Source organism: Podarcis muralis, chromosome 6, assembly GCF_964188315.1.
Source record: "Podarcis muralis chromosome 6, rPodMur119.hap1.1, whole genome shotgun sequence".
In the NCBI taxonomy this organism is placed as follows: domain Eukaryota; kingdom Metazoa; phylum Chordata; class Lepidosauria; order Squamata; family Lacertidae; genus Podarcis; species Podarcis muralis.
In genome coordinates, this window is record NC_135660.1 from 12,995,045 (window position 1) to 13,012,806 (window position 17,762).

At 44.8% G+C, this 17,762-nt stretch overlaps 1 protein-coding gene across 3 annotated transcripts in view; it reads right to left on the reverse strand.

Moving 5' to 3' along the window:
* NAALADL2 (N-acetylated alpha-linked acidic dipeptidase like 2) overlaps nucleotides 1-17,762 on the reverse strand; it is a 770,720-nt gene that overhangs the window by 429,413 nt on the left and 323,545 nt on the right. The window lies entirely within an intron of this gene.

The following is a 17,762-nucleotide window of genomic DNA, read 5'->3' on the forward strand; positions in this document are numbered from 1 at the left end:
TGGTGAATTTATGAATAGGGTAGTCGCTAAGGCTGGTATTATTTCAAAAAGCCATAGGTATTTTATTTTCCAGTGACATAAACAAGGTTTTAAAAACTTCCATCTTTATCCCCCACCCCCAAACCATATTTTTGTTTTCTCTTCATTGAACAAACTGTGTTCTTGGTGCAAAAGTGGGGTTGATGTTTCAAAGTGTTTTTGAGATGAAACTGAAGATACGAAAAACCCTCTCTTGCGCAAAACTTTCACAGCTTCCTTCAATCATCTCCAAACAGTTTGCCTAGGGAAGGCTCTCTGAGGAAGGCCTTATAATTTAACTTGCTCATTGTAGGCAAGTAGGCATGCTTGCACCCTTGTAGACCTCTAGATTTCAGTTTACCTTCCTGCCGGAGTAGTACCTATTTATCTACTTGCAGTTTGACGTGCTTTCGAACTGCTAGGTGGAGTGCAAGTAGATAAATAGGTACTGCTCCGGCAGGAAGGTAAACGGCGTTTCCATGCGCTGCTCTGGTTCGCCAGAAGCGGCTTAGTCATGCTGCCCACATGACCTGAAAGCTGTACGCCGGCTCCCTCGGCCAATAAAGCGAGATGAGCGCCGCAACCCCAGAGTTGGTCACGGCTGGACCTAATGGTCAGGGGTCCCTTTACCTTTACCTTTTAAGGTAGTCTCTATGGGAGTAAGGTCCCTCTTTGGGAGTATATTGCATTTAATTATGGGGTATCAGAGATTTAGGGGGCTAACCAGGCTGGGATAGTTGGGATAGCAGGCTTGTTGGTTTTTGAAAGTCTGATGTAGATTTTTTTTCAGATTTGTTGTTCTGTATGGGACAATGACAATAAAGATTATCGTATTGTATCGTATCCTGTTTGCAGGTTTCCCACAGGCATCCGGCTGGCCACTGTGAGAACAGGATGCTGTACTAAGTGGGCCATTGGCCTGATCCAGCAGGCTCTTTTTGGTTTTTTTCTGTGTAGGGGGATCATTGATTAACCATGTTAGAAGCATCATAGAGACATGGAATTGTAGAGTTGGAAGGGAACTTGAGGGTCGTCCAGTCCAAGCTCCTGCAATGCAGGAATCTCAGCTAAAGCATCCTTGACAGATGGCCAGTCAACCTTTGCTTCAAAACCTACAAGGAAAGAGAGTCCACAACCTCCTGAGGGAGACAATTCCACTGTTGAACAGCTCTTACTGTCAGACAGAAGGGGGTAATAGCCCTCAGATTTACATCCTTGGATGAAGGGTAGGGTATAAATTTAAGAAACAAACAAACAAACAAACAAATCTCCAGAAAAGGCTCTGGGGAAAACGACAATGTTCTAAGGGTGGATGTCTCTCCGGTATCGGTCTCTACAGCCACAAGCGGTGCTGTAACTCTCCATCAGGACGTGGGTGGCGCTGTGGTCTAAACCACAGAGCCTAGGACTTGCCGATCAGAAGGCTGGCGCTTCGAATCCCCGCGACGGGGTGAGCTCCCGTTGTTCGGTCCCTGCTCCTGCCCACCTAGCAGTTCAAAAGCACATCAAGTACAAGTAGATAAATAGGCACCACTCCAGCGGGAAGGTAAACAGTGTTTCCGTGCGCTGCTCTGGTTCACCAGAAGTGGCTTAGTCATGTTAGTTTGTTTGGCCAGCTCTGGCCCATCTGGAGCTGACACTACAGCTCATCTTGCTTTGAGCCCAGCAGAGCAGAATTCCAGTCCGCAGAACGAAAGGATAAGCAGGTATTGTGCTACACGCTAAAGTTTATTTACACTCTATGCTGAGAGAATACAAACATCCATCCTGCCTCTGTGAGAGCAGAGAAGCAACTCATCTCGACACAAAGAAACCGAGAGAACACTGAAAAGCAGGAAACTAGTGTATGTCACATCCAGTCTCCCATTCCCGTGAGAACCCAACAGTAACTCTGACTGTGGAATGTAAACAATTGTCTTGTGACATGCATTTCGCTGCACAGTGAGGGAAACAGAAACCAACAAGTCATGCTGGCCACATGACCCGGAAGCTGTCTGTGGACAAACGATGGCTCCCTCAGCCTATAGAGTGAGATGAGTGCACAACCCCAGAGTCGGCTGCGACTGGACCTAACAGTCAGGGGTACCTTTACCTTTCAACTCTCCAACAATTTGACTTCACCCCCAAAGGCACATTCTTCCCTTGTCTTCCTGATACAGGTGAATGCCAGCATGAATGGGTGTGAAGTCAAACGCTTTCCAGGCTGAGCTAGGGAGCTCAACCGTTACTATTAATGATGGAAGCATTTGAATGAGACCAAACAGGAACACACTGTAATTTGGGCTTCTTAGTTTGATGTTCTGAGTGCTCACTGGAAGGACAGATCGTGAAGCTGAGGCTACAATACTTTGGCCACCTCATGAGAAGAGAAGACTCCTTGGAAAAGACCCTGATGTTGGGAAAGATGGAGGGCACAAGGAGAAGGGGACGACAGAGGACGTGATGGTTGGACAGTGTTCTCGAAGCTACCAGCATGAGTTTGACCAAACTGCGGGAGGCAGTGGAAGACAGGAGTGCTTGGCGTGCTCTGGTCCATGGGGTCACAAAGGGTCGGGTTGGGGAAGAACCCAACAATATTCAGCTGTGTAAATAGGAAGTAGCACTTTTCAGATTCTAACACACCCAGAGAGAGAGAGAAAGAGAGAGAGAGAGAGAGAGAGAGAGAGAGAGAGAGAGAGAGGTACTTCTTTGTTTTCCAAGTAAAGCATCAGCAACTGAAAAAGCCCTGGTTGCTTAAGTGTTTTCTGTGTTCCTTGCATGAAAACTGTAGCTGTCTGGCAAATCCAGCTCCTGTTTCTTTTGCCTGGTCCCCAATGGAACATCACAGGTAGGAGCCTAAAGTCAGCAGCGCTACATAATAAATTACTCATGCTAGTTCTTGAGAACTGTTCCCGGACAAAAGAACCTGATAGGGTTTCTCCTAATGTGTCACTGATCTGATTTAACCAAGATATATAAAAATAGTATATGAAGTATTTATAGCACATGGGGCCTGGCTGGAAAGGGGTGGATTATAGCATTTTAAAGCTAAATCTCAGAAACCAAGACAGTTTGAGCAAAGCCAGTGTGCTTGAGATCAGTATGATAGGTTACCTGACAAGGCCATCAAGACTCCAGCAAATGGCATTGTGAGTTTTGGGGGAAAGCCCTTGCAGAGGGTTCTGGGATAAGAGGACGAGGATGTGTGGTGGCGGAAGTAATGGGTTGCATTCATCCTTCCAGCCTTGAAATGTCAGTCTCTTTGCAATCAGACAGGCTCTCAGGATCCACTTTCAAGCTTCAAGATTAGCTGGAAACTTTTATCTCCTCTTCCCCTTCATTCTGAAACTGGGCCCATATGCTAGCATTGTTTAACAGCCCAACAAATAAAGCAGAGCATTCTAAGCACACCGAATCTCAAGAGAATGCAAATTCTAATTTAGCCAGAAAGCCACAGCTTTCATATTAACAGTTTATTAAAATTGCAAACTCTCCAATACCCTCTTCATCTAAATGTTTATGGGATGTGCCTATTTGCATTTTAATGAAGATTATTATTTTTTTGTCGTTTCACGGGGAGAAAAAGAGAAGGAGAAGGGACAGAGCTGTTATGATTTTGGTTGCACACTTCTGAATGCTAGTTCCAAATGTTTAAAAAGCACACTAAGCCTTCAAAACCCGAGATAGGGGAGAACATTAGTCTGGGGGAGAGAGAGAAAAGAAACACTGAAGTTATTTTTTGTTTTGTTTCTTAAGTGACTTCTAAGCTTTTCATGGCTTCAAAGCTTTTTGCATGCTACGGGGCTTGGTTTTGAAGCTTTCCTCTGAAACCAAATGGGCAAGAAATCACTGTTCTCTTTTAAAATATAAACATTGTTGTCACACAGCCCTTAACCCCCTTTTCGCAGCGATTGATCCTGGCCATGGCTGCAAGCCAGGATCATATGCTAAGGATATCTAGATGCTTTTGAACCCACCAGACCTAGGGTTACTTCCATTTGTAACAATTCATTTCTGATTTGGGCAGCTGCTCCAAGGTGACCTGGCTATCAAAACTTTTCCTGGACATTCCAGGAAATGTGGTGTGTTTAAAAAGCCCACAGTATTCACAAAATACTGGAAAACACAGACAGGCTATGGAGAGCCTTGCAGCTGCAGTGAACATCTGCAGTTATTATTATTTTGTGTAGAAAAATAGAGAGAATCCCTTGCCTAATAATAATAACAACAATAATAATAATAATTGTTAAGTTGTGGGTGAACATATCAGACGACACAGCGATACTTCAAACAGCTCTTTTTTATTCACAGGCCAGAACAGAACTGAACTGAGGGGTTTAGCCAGCCTGCTTATATAGAGCTCCACTACAACGCAACAGTAACAATTTTCTGTAACTATCCAATCACTGAACGTCACTTTCAATTCCTTATTTGCATAAGTGGACCTGAGTGAAAACTATCTACAGTATCCCCCTGCTGGCCCAGGGTGAAAACTTCAGTACATAACAACAACAACAATAATAATTCCATACCACCATTCATCCGAAGATCATAGGGTGGTTTACAATTTTAAAACAAAAAACATATACCAGAATAACGAACACTTCTCCTCTTGCTCTGTGGTAGACATTTCAGTGTCTAGATACATTTGGAATCTGCTTCTTGAAACCTTCCTGGTGTGGTGTATTTCATGCACACGTCTTGTGGTGTGGTGTTCTTTTGGATGTGTGAGGGTGGAGCATCCTGAGCCAGGGATGGAATGAAGCAAAACTGATGTAATATTTCTAAAGTTCTTTGACATCTCCAGTCGAAAGGTGCTACCAATCCTAAAATTAGTACACATTATTCCTGGAAGAATTTAGGATGTTTAAATAAATTATTTCTGGTATTTCTTTCTTTCTTTGTCAAGCTAGCGGTTTAAAACAAAATTGCAATCACATTTTAATTTCACGCACTTCTAATTTTATAACTGTTAATTTTTCTCCTTTAATTCAAATTTATTTCAATTTTCCACTCTCAGCAGTGAAAGCGCCCGAGAGTTTTCCAGACACTTCTATGTGTAGTGAATATTTTATATTTCACACACCATGTACGTCTGAGGTCCCTTGGCACCTGAATGGTGCTTCTTCAAGCCTTGCTTCGGATTTAGAACAATTCTAGTCAGATTGCGTAATGGAAATGAGAAAAAAACTGTAACAAGAGAACTAATGCAAAATTTCAGTCAGATCTTAATTAAATGTGTGTGTGCATGCGTGATAATTCCATCAACTTCACTGGGCTGCGGGCCACTTAAACTTTGATTTAGCTTACCATATTGTTTTCTAAGAGATTTAGGCAAGTACACAAAAGAAACAGGGCCTGCCCCCAAGATCTTTGCTTTATTGCCACAAATCTCAATTAGCCACAGCTAGTTGTATAAGAAGAGGGACGCGGGTGGCGCTGTGGGTAAAACCTCAGCACCTAGGACTTGCCGATCGCATGGTCGGCGGTTCGAATCCCCGCGGCGGGGTGCGCTCCCGTCGTTCGGTCCCAGCGCCTGCCAACCTAGCAGTTCGAAAGCACCTCTGGGTGCAAGTAGATAAATAGGGATCGCTTACCAGCGGGAAGGTAAACGGTGTTCCGTGTGCTGTGCTGGCTCGCCAGATGCAGCTTGTCACGCTGGCCACGTGACCCGGAAGTGTCTGCGGACAGCGCTGGCTCCCGGCCTATAGAGTGAGATGAGCACACAACCCTAGAGTCTGGCAAGACTGGCCTGAATGGGCAGGGGTACCTTTACCTAGTTGTATAAGAAGACATCTTTTCCCCATCCCACCCTGCCTTTGCTCCACGCAGCACTGTTTCTCCTCCAATGCAGTTCATCTTCCTCAAAAACTCCACTATTCGTCTTGCTGCCCACTGTGCCTCAGTTAGGTAACTTACATAATTTATTTTTAAGATACAGTGGTACAGTACGTCGGGTTACATATGCTTCAGGTTACAGACACTTCAGGTTACAGACTTCGCTAACCCAGAAATAGTACTTCGGGTTAAGAACTTCGCTTCAGGATCAGAACAGAAATTGGGCTCCGGTGGCGTGGCAGCAGCGGGAGGCCCCATTAGCTAAAGTGATGCTTCAGGTTAAGAACAGTTTCAGGTTAAGAACGGACCTCCGGAATGAATTAAGTACTTAACCCGAGGTACCACTGTACAATTTTTCTTATTGACACTTGCTTCTTATATGGTGCGATGTAATACCCTACTACTGTACTTTTGGGTTGTTAATAATGCCACAGTTTCCTAAGCTGACATATCGGGAAACTGTGGCTTAATCAACACCAAAAGTGGAAGCTTTCAAGATCTTCCCCTCATGTGAAGATAGAGAAGGGAGCACACTTCATTCACAATTTCTACATTGCTTAGAAACTTTGAATATTAAGCCATATTCCTGAAACAATAAACAAACAAATAAATGAGCCTAAAGTTTGCTGCAGCTCATACTCATAAATTCAGAAGAAGGCAAGAAAAGATTTTTGAGAATAGCAAGGAAGATTTTGGTTACGACTAGTATAACATCTCACATTCCTAAAGATTGTATTCTGGTTTGGATTCATGAGTACTTACTTTGTATTTACTTACTTATTTATTTATTTTCAATATAAAAATGCTGCCTTTAGGGCAAGGCCTTGCCAAAAGAGCTTACAAAAGATCATTAAAGCCCTGAAAAATCTGTTAAAACTATAAATAAAACCTTTTTTTAAAATAAAGAAAACAATCTACCAATCACCAAATTATCCCTAAAACCAGCAGCCATCTAAACAATACAAGACCCAGCTAACGATGCTATCAACAGAACACACTTTGAAACAATACATGTTAAAGTTTTGTTTAAAAAGAAAGATGCAGCTATATATAAATAAAATATATCTCAAAATATAGTTTGAAAGATATGGGGCCACAATTGGAAAGGCCCTGCCTCTATAAATTTTGTAAGCTTTAGGTGAACTATATTATCTAAATTGTGATTTTCTGATGCTCATTACAAGGTTCTTCACGTCCCTAGTCATTCAAATAGCTTGCTGGTCACTTTTGCTAAATTACTACCTCTCAGCTTAAAGTTCCTCATAGAATAGTTGAGAAGGGTAACCTTTGTACACTGAAAATAACTAGTGAAAGATAATAGGCAGCTGTTGTAAGTTAACAACAGTGATTTTCTTGTCTTACAATCCTGATAAAATGACAGAGTCATAAAAATATCCCCATAAAAAAACAATTACAATACAAATAAATGCAAATAGGGAGAACTCTGAAATAAACTATGTGCCCTGCACACAACCTTAATTACAATTCTTCTTTAGTGTCGGCTGCAGAAGAAGAATCACATTTCCTGCTATGCTTCCCAGTGCTACAATGCAAATTACACCAATTAGATGGAAGACTGACAGAATGTGTAAGTTTTTGCTTATTGCTTTATAATTCTGTTATGTTAATTTGAAATGCTACATTCATTTGAAGCTTCTTTCATCGCTCAGTGCCAAATTTCAACCGGGAACTTTATTTAAAAACTTACCATCTCAATTTTTATATCTTATTGTTTGGTGCAGTTGAATAACTGCAGCACCCCAATAAAAACACCCCTTTTTTAAAAAGGGGGGAGCCAATGCAAAGTGTTTTGAAAACTGTGCTATGATATTTTTTATTCGTCCCAGCAGAAACAGATCAATCTGGTCATGGGCTGTAACCTACTTCTTAAAATATCAAACACTTTTTCAAAGAAACGTTTTGCAAACTCTTGATTTTATGTCGTGGTTCTTTGAGCTAAGGCTGTAGAGCTGCACCTTGCTGTTCCTTTGCCTACTTTTGCACCATAGAGCTGAAGCGCTACCATACCATCTTAAAACAAGGCTTTGCCCCAAAGAATTCTGGGAGCTGTGGTTTGTTAAGGGTGTTGAGAGCACTTAGGAGACCCCTATTCCCCTCACAGAGCTACAATTTCTTGGAGTGGTTTAACAACCAATCCCTCTTCAGAGGGAACTTTGGGAATTGTAGTTCTGTGAGGGGAAATAGGGGTCTCCTAACAACTCACTTTTGACCAAACTGCGGGAGGCAGTGGAAGACAGGAGTGCCTGGCGTGCTCTGGTCCATGGGGTCACGAAGAGTCGGGCACGACTAAATGACTAAACAACAACAACAACTCACAGCTGAGTTGTTAGGAGCAGAGACATCATCCTGCCGTCAAATGTCCATATAGTTAAAGCTATGCTTTTCCCAGTAATGATGGAAGTGAGAGCTGGACCATAAAGAAGGCTGATCACTGAAGAATTGATGCTTTTGAATTATGGTGCTGGAGGAGACTTGAGAATCCCATGGACTGCGAGAAGATCAAACCTATCCATTCTGAAGGAAATCAGCCCTGAGTGCTCACTGGAAGGACAGATCCTGAAGCTGAGGCTCCAATATTTTGGCTACCTCATGAGAAGAGAAGACTCCCTGGGAAAGATGGAGGGCACAAGGAGAAGGGGGCGACAGAGGACGAGATGGTTGGACAGTGTTCTCGCAGCTACCAACATGAGTTTGACCAAACTGCAGGAGGCAGTGGAAGACAGGAGTGCCTGGCATGCTCTGGTCCATGGGGTCACGAAGAGTCAGACACGACGACACGACTAAATGACTAAACAACAACAACAATAACTCACAGTACCCTTAACAAGTTGCAGCTTGGATATGAAAAGATTGTTGAGTCACAAAACTGACTTCTTGGCTAAGGATGTGTGTGTGTCAGTGTTTGGATCATCTAATTCAACTCCCTCAAATGCAGGAATCTTTTTTGCCCAGGTAAAAGTCAAAGGTAAAGGACCCCTGGACAGTTAAGTCCAGTCAAAGGCGACTATGGGGTTGCGGCGCTCATCTCGCTTTCAGGCCACGGGAGCCAGCATTTGTCCACAGACAGCTTTCTGGGTCATGTGGCCAGCATGACTAAACCACTACTGGCGCATGGAGGACCATGATGAGTGCCAGAGTGCACAGAAATGCTGTTTACCTTCCCGCCGCATCGGTACCTATTTATTTACTTGCACTGGCATGCTTTCGAACTGCTAGTTTGGCAGGAACTGGGACAGAGCAATGGGAGCTCACCCTGTCATGGGGATTAGAACCGCTGACCTTCTGATCAGCAAGCCCAAGAGGCTCACTGGTTTAGCCCAATGCTCTACCGACTGGTGTAAGTCACTTGGGGACCCTTTAGTTAACAAGTGACTAATAGGTTTAATAAATAGCATGCAATACTGGATACAAGCCAGCACAGCAGAAACTTTTAATGATGATGGTCTTTCTTGCACTTGCTATGTATAGAATGCCATTTCGCAGCTGCATTGCAACAAATTGTTTGCACTTCTACAGCTAAAGAAGACTGTGCGAGTTATGGTTTCCTCACTTTTATGAAGGGTGTGTGTGTGTGTGTGTGTGTGTGTGTTTGTGTGATCTTTTATTTTGAGAAGATGCTGATGGCAGTGTTCGGGATTTGTAAGTCGATGCACATTTAAAATGGCCAGAAATATGGAGGAATAGCATATTTCAGGAGCTTTAACATCTAATGATGGAATGTGCCATGGGAAGGGAATTGGTCTTGAACCACTTGTGTGCAGTTGAGAAGGCCATTATGCGAAGAAAGGAGGAGACTGGATGCTGAGTCTTCAGTATGCTGACAGTTTCCTGCTGCTGCGGTGTTGACTTCAGCTGAGCTCATATCAAACAGCCAAAAAATACAAAATAAAATAAGGGCTTTGAAATCCTTTGGCTTGTTATTGTGATTGAGGTCTTGACTGATATATCTGCAATGCAATCCTATGCATGTCTTCTCAGAAGTATTTTTCATTGCTTTCATTGGGGCTGACTCCAGTGTTAAATGTGCATAGGAAACAACCCTGAACACATGAAGATGATGTAAATGAATCTGGCTTAAAATTAATCCTGTTCAGCAGTGGGGCTTCCTGAGGGTTTCCTGGGCTAATGGTTAAACCTCTCTGGGAACTGCCGATCTTAATGGAAAACAGGTTTCTTAACACCTCTCAGCATCCTTAACAAACTACAGTTCCCAGGATTCTTTGGGGGGGGGGAGCCATGACTGCTACTGCTTCCAATGTATAGCGCAGATGGAACCCTAGACTGACCTACAGATCTGACTCTTTAGCAGAAACACCTTCTCATCCTAAGGAGGCAATTCATTATGGGGAACATCCCAGCAGAAAGACTTCGTTGCTGAAACTAGTGAACAGCTTTTTATAGCTTTCAGAGTAGGGAGGGGGAAGCTGGGGCACCCCAGACGTTGCTGGACAACCATACCTGCAATTCCTGCCCAATGTCCATACTGGCTGGAGCTGATGGGAGCTGAAGTCCAAGATGGTCTGGAGGGCCATGCACTCCTGGTGTTGTTGAACTTGCCATGCCATCAGCCCCAGACAGCATGGGCAGTGATCAGGAATGATGGGAGATGTAGCCCAATCATATCTGTAGGGGCCACAGTTTCCCCGCTCCTGTTTTGGAGGGATGAGGAAGTCTGATTGTCCACTGCAGACTGTAGAACTGCTTCTGTGGCTGGTAAGCCCACCAGGTGGCACCAAACAGCGCTCTCTCTCTCTCTCTCTCTCTCTCTCTCTCTCTCTCTCTGTGTGTGTGTGTGTGTGTGTGAAATCAGAGCCACTTGTGCCACCTATTTTTCCAGAGCCTGCCAGGTATGAGTGCCATCTTACACAGTGGCTCCCAGATGAGAGCTTCAAAAGAGTTTCAGCAACTGGGTTCAAAGCAGGACAGCATTTGGACTCAGTTGGTAGAGCATGAGACTGTTAATCTCAGGGTTGTGGGTTCAACCCCAGGCTGGGTGATATATTCATGCACCACAGAAGGTTGGACTATATGATCATCACGGTCACTTTCAACTCTACAATTCTGAGATTGGTATCATATGTGACAACCAGCTCCTCAGGAATCTCCCTTACCTCAAGTGGCAATCTAGTGTTTCATATGCAAACAACTGAATGCTCCTAAACAAAAACCCTATCAGCCAATACCACACACCCCTTAACTTTATTTAAGAATACTGAGTTCTTTACCTCAGTAAAATATTTACCGAATGTACAAAACCTCCAAAATTAAATTTCTTCCGCAGAATATTTCAACACACAACAAATATAGAATCATAGAATCATAGAATCACAGAGTTGGAATAGATCACAAGGGCCATCGAGTCCAACCCCCTGCCAAGCAGGAAACACCATCAGAGCACTCCTGACATATGGTTGTCAAGCCTCTGCTTAAAGACCTCCAAAGGAGGAGACTCCACCACACTCCTTGGCAGCAAATTCCACTGTCGAACAGCTCTTACTGTCAGTATATATTTCAGTACAAAATTGAGCTAATACTGACAAAACTAATCAAAGAAAGTAAACATGGGAAATCCATAGGCTTTGATTCTTGGGTATGAAACTTCAGATGAGGAGGACAAAGCCATTTCCTTCAAATCTCCACCATAAACAACAGTCCTGCATGAATGGACAATTCCCCACCCCCACCCCCACAATAATCACTAATTAAAATTCTGCAGGCTAAACACGCCCAACACACTCAACCAGTTTGTTTTCAAGGCCCTTTATCATCTTGGTGGCCCTCCTCTCCACGCATTCCATCTTGGATGCTGGTGAGGCCGCAGGGAGGCCATCTTGTTTTTGTTGTTCATTGAAGTAGTAGAACAGCTACTAACACTTCATATTATACAACAGCATGTCTGAGGCAGTAGGCTTGTGAATGCCAGGTGTTGGGAATCACAAGTTGGCAGAGACCATTGCTCTCAGGTTCTCCTTCCTATAGGCATCCCGTTGGCCAATGTGAGAACAGGATGTTGGACTAGATGTGCCTCTGGTCTGATCCAGCAAGGTTCTTATGTCCTTGCTTAATACTGTTGGCTGAAGCTGGAAGATTCATGATGGAGAAAAGAAAGTACTTCACATAGTACTTAAGTTGCACTTATGGAGTTTGCCCCTACAACAGGCAGTGACAGCCATCAACTTGAGCGGCGCCATCAACAAATTCATGGATGATAAGGCTATCAATAAGTCTACTAGTCCTGATGGCTATGTTCTCCTTAAGCTCTTGGAGGCAGCCTGCCTCTAAATAGCAGTTGCTAAAAACTGCAGCAGGGAATGATGTTCCTGTACTTGGTTCCTGCTAGTAGGTGTCAGTACGCCTTTGAGCTGATGCCAACGACTGGGCTCAATAACTGGTTCTGCCCCGACTGCGCTAGGCAAACTGGAGCACTTCCAGAGACCTTCCACTCCTGGAAATCAGGTCTAAGTGCACTGGACCCACAACTGTCCATTGTGAGCACCAAACTCAGCAGAGTATGAGCAACACAGAAGAAAGCTGTGAAGCACAACTTCTTTATTTTCTAATAGCTACTGCAAACTAAAACTAAAGAGGTACTGGCTTGCATGAGTGTTACAGCTCTCACTCAGCCATCTAATCACTACAGAGATAACACACAGACTCCCCAGAGAGTCAGGCAGGAGCGGAAGAAGCGAAGAGCAGTTTCTGCCCCCTCCTTTCTGAAAACACCAGGAGATTCTTGCAATGGAAAGGGGTGAAAATATCCACAGTGGGCATCTGGTTGGCATTGGCCACTGTGAGAACAGGTTGCTACACTAGATGGGTCATATCCCAAACCAACAAGATCTTCTTATGTTCTTATGAGGCACCCAGTTGTGACCTGGTGGGCCACTGATTCTCACCTGGTGGGGCTGGGGTGGGTCAGGGTGGCAACAAGGTCAGGGCTGTATGGGTGCAGAGGTGGAGCCAATCTCTTGCACCCACATAACCTTAGTGTTGCTGTCTCCTTGCCCTTCTCCAGCCCCATTCTCTCCACCCCATAGGAAGCGGCTGAAATAAAATGGGCCGGGCACAAATTGAAGGGGTTCTATTCTGAAATACAACCAACTGTTCCCAGTAAGTCCTTAATAAACCCAAGCTATTTCCAACTCAATTTCTACTATGCTTGCATTAAAAAAACAAAACCTATTTTCCAGCTTTGTCTTCTTGTATTTGTGGGTGTCCCCCCCCCCCCCGCCCATGTTTCTTTCCTTGAAATCTGCTCTTTGAAGATATCTCCTCTCAAATGACCAAATAATATTGAATGGTATATTTTCCATTTTGCTCCTAATTCCCAATTTGCATAATGTTCACAGCAAGGAATATAGATTTAAAAGGTTTTCTGCCATATGGGTGTGACAAGCTCCATTGATTTGTCTTTCTAATTTCCTTAGTGCCCATATAATGAAGCTTGAATTTATTGGTGTTTATGAGCTAACCAGTTGAATGTCTCCCCGTCTGGTAAGCTGTGTTTGCATTCTTGATATGTGCAATATATAATTCCCTATTTGTGGTTAAGCAGCGCGTTTGTTCAGTAGCTTCTAACTCTGGAACCAAAGGAAATACAATAAAACACAGCCGTTTGACTTGCTGCACTCCTGTCCTTGATAACATTTGCATCTTAACCATCTACCTGCTCAAAGGAACGAAAGGAAGCTGCCTTAGACTGAATCAGTCCATTCGTGCATTTAGCTCAATCAACCAGTTTATTATGGTCATAGACCAGCAGTGTGTCCATTTAGCTCAGTATTCTATACACTGATTGGCAGTGGCCCTTCAAGGTTTCAGACAGGGAGGCTTTTCCCACCAAGACCATATATCATTGGTACTGAAAGACCTACATTGGCTCCCAGTACATTTCCGAACACAAGTGTTGGTGCTGACCTTTAAAGCCCTAAACAGCCTCGGCCCAGTATACCTGAAGGTCTCCACCCCCATCATTCAGCCCAGACACTGAGGTCCAGCTCTGAGGGCCTTCTGGCAGTTCCCTCACTGTGAGAAGTGAGGTTACAGGGAACCAGGCAGAGGGCCTTCTCAGTAGTGGCACCCGCCCTGTGGAACACCCTCCCAGCAGATGTCAAGGAAATAAGCACTATCTGACTTTTAGAAGACATCTGAAGGCAGCCCTGTTTGGAGAAGTTTTATTGTGTTTTTAATATTCTGCTGGGAGCTGCCCAGAGTGGCTGGGGAAACCCAGCCAGATGGGTGGGGTATAAGTAATAAATGATGATGAGGATGATGATGATTCCAATCTGGAGATTTGGGGATTGAACCTGAGACCATCTGCACGCAATGTCTTTCCCCAGCCTAGCCTGGAGGTGCAAGGGATTGAACTCAGCATCTTCTGTATGCAAGATAGATGCTGTACCACTGAGCTACATCCCTTTTCTTGTTGCCTCCTGGTTGTCTATTCTTAAGATGCCTTCTCTGCAGAACTAAATGAGTAGCACCGCCCTACCCTGCAAAACAGCTGGCTAACAGTGGAATTTTAATCCGCTGCTTTTCTTTTTTTAATGATTAAACAGAAGTCCCAGCCACAGTTAACCAGCAGACAGTCATGGCTGATACTCCTTATTGCGGCAACAATCAGAAGGTTCTTCACACACCGAGAGAGAGAGAGGAAAGCAACAAACACCTTATTAAGCAAGCAGGCAAAGGCAAGGCAGCAGATGCCCCCAGGGCCATGTTAATTATCTTAGGGTCGAAGTCAGTAAGAGGCTGTCAGGCAAATCAGATGGCACAGCCCAAGTGCTGGAGTCCCCCAGGTCCTGCAGTTAAAGCACTGTCATATTTCAAACGACAGGTAATAGGTAAGAGCATGCCAACGCTAACCTCCTCAATTATGCTCAGTGTCAAGGTGTGGGGCTGAAGGAGACATGGATTCTGAATATTATATATCTATATGTTCCCTGACCAAAAATAAAAAGGTGCTTTATCGAAGCGAGCCCTTTAAAGACGTGGACTGAGGAAAAGCTTCTTGACACTCACAATGGGAATAACGTCCTAGAGAGGCAAGACTCTTGGCTGATAAAGTAAATATTGCTTTAACTTAACGAAGCATAAAAAGAGAAGCGGGAGGGGTGTGCGTGTGTGTAGAATCACAGGGTTCTACATTTGCTTCCCTGACAGACATTTACCATCCTGTAGACATCTCTCTCTCCCCCCCCCCCCACAACACTCTCCTTCTGCCTTTATATGCCAGAAGACGTGAATAAAAGAGGCTCTTGATGTTTACCTGAACATCCTTTCAGCGAAAAGGCACAAGTAATGCCTGCCTTATTGTAACAAAATCATCTGCCCCAGGTGTGCCGGGAGGCAAGAGCAGGAAGACAGAATGCCTTTTGCTCTCCAACATATGCAGTCTTGAATGCCCCCCCCCCCAAGATGCTCCCTGCTGCTGGAGCACCCCCCTGGGATGCACGCTGCCACTAACTCTGCCTCTGCTCGTCCCTATGGGCGCTGCGTGCCCCATCCCTAGCCCCTATGAGCACCGCGCACCACTGCAGACCCCTCCCCTATGGATGGTTCGCACCACCCCAGGTGCCCGAGAGGCTTCCTCCGCCACTGATTGGCAGGAGCAAATGCATTCTCCTGAGATGATGGGCACTTCTCCATCAGATTCCACAGGTCCATCAAGTCCATACTCAGACCACACTGTGGCTTTCATGCCAGACCTTCCTTTTCCATTTGTGTGTTTGTTTGGCAGCCATCTGTCTCGGCAGACAAGGGTAGATTGAGCCTTTGAGAGTGAACTCAAACTGTTGGAGAGTTAGTGTGAAGGTGTCCGGTTGTGCTGCTGCTGCAGGTGTACCATGGCATTTCTTCTCTCTGAGCTCCCTCTAGAGGTCATTCCTCCTCTGGTCACTGCTATGGATACAGGACCTGATTGACTGCCTCCAGGCTCTGTGGTCATCTGCAAGGGATTCCCCCATAGTGGGGTTGATGCTGCCAGCCTTCATGTCACATCTGCAGACATCTTTGTAATGCAGAGTCGGTCTGCCAATGGGCCTGGTGCTTGAAGCCTGCTCCCCATCAAGCACATCCTTGGGGTTCCTGCCATCTTCCATTCTGTGGACATGACCAAACCAGTGTAGAGAAAGCTGGGAATATGGGCTTGGGAGAACATATCTTTGTTTCTGCCATGTGATTCCAAAAATGTTCCTGACACAGAACATGTGGAAGGCACTGAGGTGTGGTGTAAGCTGCCCATGTCTCACTACCTTAAAGCAACTTCCTCAACACACAAGTCTGGTAGACCTTCATCTTGCTGTTGGTTGTTAGCATCACAGGGATGCGAATAGTCTTGTGGTCTAAACCACTGAGCCTCTTGGGCTTCCCGATCAGAAGGTCGGCGGTTCGAATCCCCACGGCGGAGTGAGCTCCCGTTGCTCTGTCCCAGCTCCTGCTAACCTAGCAGTTCAAAAGCACACCAGTGCAAGTAGATAAATAGATACCACTGTGCCAGTAAGATAAATGGTGTTTCCGTGCACTCTGGTTTCCATCACAGTCCTCCATGTGCTGAAAGCGGTTTAGTCATGCTGGCATATCACCTGGAAAGCTGTCTGTAGACAAATGCCGGCTCCCTCGGCCTGAAGGCAAGATGAGCGTCGCACCCCATAGTCGCATTTTACTGGATTTAACCACCAAGTGGTCCTTTTCCCTTTTTCCCTGTTAGCATCACATTCTCTCATCCTTTTGTAGAGGCAAGTCATTACCATAGCTGCCTTACCAATACGCTTCCCAACTCAGTGTTAATAAAGAGTTGGCTGGCTATGGTGGAGCTCAGGTAGACAAAATCATCTACCACCTCAAGCATGTGGTCACCAATGCATGGACGCTGGCGATGTCCTGACCCAGCTTGTCTTCAACAAGCTGGTGGTTGGGCCATACTCCATGCAGGCTTGGGCAAAACAGTTGCTTATTACATTTATATACCACATTTTCCCTCTGAGGAGCTTGAGGTGGTGTGTGCAGTTCTCATCTCCACATTTTATCCCCTCAACAGCACCTGTGAGGTAGGTTAGACTGAGAAATAGTGACTGGCCCAAGGCATCTCAATGAACTTCATGGCTGAGTGAGGATTCAAACCCTGGTCTCCCAGGTCATAGTCCAACACTCTAACCATTTCACCACGCTGGCTCTCCATTCCTTGCATGAAGTTATCAGAGGAATAAGAGATGGGTGGACCCAGTTTCCTCCTCCAAAATGTCAGAGATTAAAACAGAGACAGAGCTGTAACATCCCAGTTCTCATATCCAGGACCCCACTCACAGCAACCCGTTCCTGAGGACTCTATTCTGCCTTTAGCACTCGGTATTCACCAAGTCAGCAATCACCAGGCCTCCACTGACTTAAACACCAGGATCATGTTCATTCTTTTGGTTAAATATATACTAGGGGAACATAATTGGTCTAGAATTGGATATTGTCAGCAGTTTAAAATTCATCCCAGCAGCTGCAGTGTGTGAAGAGGCAGGTGGGCACTGCATGATTCCTTAGTATTTATATGCACATACTTTTGCAAACATGCGCACTGGAAACAAGAGGTGTAGCTTTGGGTGATTCCATGGAGAAAGCTCGATGCTAAAGGAAATCAGTTTCACTTACGTATCAGGCATTGGTATATATCAAGACAGAATGACTGCAATGCACTTTATGCAGGGCTTCCCTTGCACTTGATTTGGAAGCTGCATTTATTGCAAAATGCTGCAGCACAACTGCTGACAGGAGTGGGACCCTGCCAGCATATTTGTTGTTGTTGTTCAGTAATTTAGTCGTGTCTGACTCTTCATGACCCCATGGACCAGAGCACACCAGGCACTCCTGTCTTCCACTGCCTCCCACAGCTTGGTCAAACTCATGCTGGTAGCTTC